The following is a 2825-nucleotide window of genomic DNA, read 5'->3' as shown; positions in this document are numbered from 1 at the left end:
CCGGAGCCGAAGTCGGAGTGGGAGGCGGAGCTGGAGAATTCAACGCCGCACCGCCCTCGGGCGCCACTCCAACGGAGGCCGGCCACAGCACGGCCGCAAAGCCTTCCCCCGCGCGCCCGCCCCCGCCGCGCGAAGGTTCCGCCCCGAAACCAACGGCCCCAACGCCGCAGGCCCCGCCCCCTGAGGCCCCGCCCCCACCGTTGGCGCAGGCGCAGTCGAGTGCGCCGGGAGCGCGGGTCAGTTCAATTCGCTCAGTTGTATCCGACCCTTCGCGACCTCAGGAACTGCAGCACGCCAGGGCTCCCTGTCCATCGCCAACTCCTGGAGTTTACTCAAACTCATGTCCATTGAGTCGGTGATGCCATCCAACCATCTCATCCTCTGTCGTCCCCTTCTCCTCCTGCCCTCAATCTTTCCCAGCATCAGGGTCTTTTCAAATGAGTCAGTTCTTCGAATCAGGTGGCCAAAGTATTGGAGTTTCAGCTTCAGCATCAGTCCTTCCAATGAATATTCAGGACCGATTTCCTTTAGGATGGACTGGTTGGATCTCCTTGCAGTCCAAGGGACTCTCAAGAGTCTTCTCCAGCACCACAGTTCAAAAGCATCAATTCTTCACCGCTCAGCTTTCTTTATAGTCCAACTCTCACATCCGTCCTTGACCACTGGAAAAACCATAGCTTTGACTAGACCAACCTTTTTTGGCAAAGTAATGTCTCTACTTTTTAATATACTGTCTAAGTTGGTTCATAACTTTTCTTCCAAGGAGTAAGCATCTTTTAATTTCATGGCTGCAGTCACCATCTGCAGTGATATTGGAGCCCAAAAAATAAAGTCTGACACTGTTTCTCCATCTATTTGCCATGAAGTGATGGGACCAGATGCCATGATCTTAGTTTTCTGAATGTTGAGTTTTAAGTCAACTTTTTCACTCTCCTCTTTCACTTTCATCAAGAGGCTCTTTAGTTCCTCTTCACTTTCTGCCATAAGGGTGGTGTCATCTGCATATCTGAGGTTATTGATATTTCTCCCGGCAATCTTGATTCCAGCTTGTGTTTCTTTCAGCCCAGCATTTCTCATGATGTACTCTGCATAGAAGTTAAATAAGCAGGGTGACAATATACAGCTTTGATGTACTCTCCCCGATTTGGAACCAGTCTGTTGTTCCATGTCCAGTTCTAACTGTTCCTTCCTAACCTGCATACAGATTTCTCAGGAGGCAGGTCAGGTGGTCTGGTATTCCCATCTCTAAGAATTTTCCAGAGTTTGTTGTGGAAGCACAACAGAGGCACAACAGAGCCCGCAGTCAAAGGCTGTGGCGTACTCAGTAAAGCAGAAGTAGAGCGTGGGTGGAGCTGACACTCTGGTTGGCCCCCACCTGCAGGTGCTCGCGGTGTGTCCTCAGTTTCTAAAACGGGCGCAGGCACACTTTGCAGAGACATAGAGACCAACTATGGTGTTGGGGAAGACTCGAGAGTCCCTTGGACTGCAAGGAGATCCAACCAGTCCATCCTAAAGGAAATCAGTCCTGACTATTCATTGAAAGGACTGATGCCAAAGCTGAAGCTCCAATACTTTGGCCACCTGATGTGCAGAGCCAACTCACTGGAAAAGACCCTGATGCTGGGAAAGATTGAAGGTGCGAGGAGAAAGGGATGTCAGAGGATGAGATGGTTGGATGGCATCACCGACTTAATGACATGAGTTTGAGCAAACTTCAGGAGTCGGTGATGGACAGAGAGGCCTGGCGTGCTGCAGTCCATGAGGTTGCGAAGAGTCGGACACAACTGAGCGACTGAACTGAACTGAACTGAGAGAACATTAAGTGGGATCGGAGGTACTTCTCTCCAGCCAGGCCCCGCACCATACTCATGCACAGCTTCAATTCTCCAAACCAAGATGGGTCCAGACCCAGGTGGATCTCAGGTCCCCTGCTTGCCAACTGCCTGGCTAAAACCTCCAGTTCACTCCACTGACCCCGGGTTCTTTTCCTTCAGAGTTCCTACAGCCCTGAAACAACGCTCAGTAGTTATTTGTGTCTCCCCAGCCCTCCCCGGGGGAGCCAGGACCTTGTTCCTGGTGTCCAACCCTGGGACCCCACCCTCCACCATCCTCCACCTGGGAAACCAGAAGCTAGAACAGTTCTGGGCACACGCTGCTGCTGCTGCTGCTAAGTCACTTCACTGCTGCCCAAATGTCGTGCATGAGTGAGTGTCCACCCATGCTCTTATTAAGAAATACACTCACCTGGAGACCGGGAATGGGAACGACTAGGGCTCGGGTCTGTGAGTCTCTGGGACACGCCCAGCTGATTTCGTGTCTCCAGTTGATAGTCCTCTGCTCCCTTGTCTGCCCCTGGAAGCCTTTCCCTGCCCTGACCAAGACTTAACCACTTGCTCTTGCCAGCCTTCCCATGTTTCCTGAGTCCATACTCCCTACCCCGCCCGGGTAGCCAGAGTTAATGGCTATTTCATCTCTCCTTAGCACTTTTTCTTTGCTCCCCCACCTCGCCCCCTACCTGATTTTAAAGTTGGCTAACATACCCCACCCTGTCTCCACCCCCACAGGAAGCCTCCAATTTGCGGGAGGGGGGGGGGGGAGTTCTGCTTGTGAGTTTCAGCAGCCTGTGAACTCTCTGGGGGCCCCAGAGCCCAGAGCGCTGTGGGGGCCGCTGCCTCAGGCCACTGGAAGAGGGGGAGAGGCGGGCTTCCTGTGGGTGCCAGCACTTACCTGCGATCTTTCCTGTGATCCTTTAGGCCTAGGAAGAAGGTGAGAAAGTCACCGACATTGTTCCGGACGGGAAGCACAACCAGCACTGCATACAGCCC

Source organism: Budorcas taxicolor, chromosome 5 (assembly GCF_023091745.1).
Source record: "Budorcas taxicolor isolate Tak-1 chromosome 5, Takin1.1, whole genome shotgun sequence".
NCBI lineage: Eukaryota > Metazoa > Chordata > Mammalia > Artiodactyla > Bovidae > Budorcas > Budorcas taxicolor.
Note: the sequence above shows the minus strand (reverse complement) of the source record.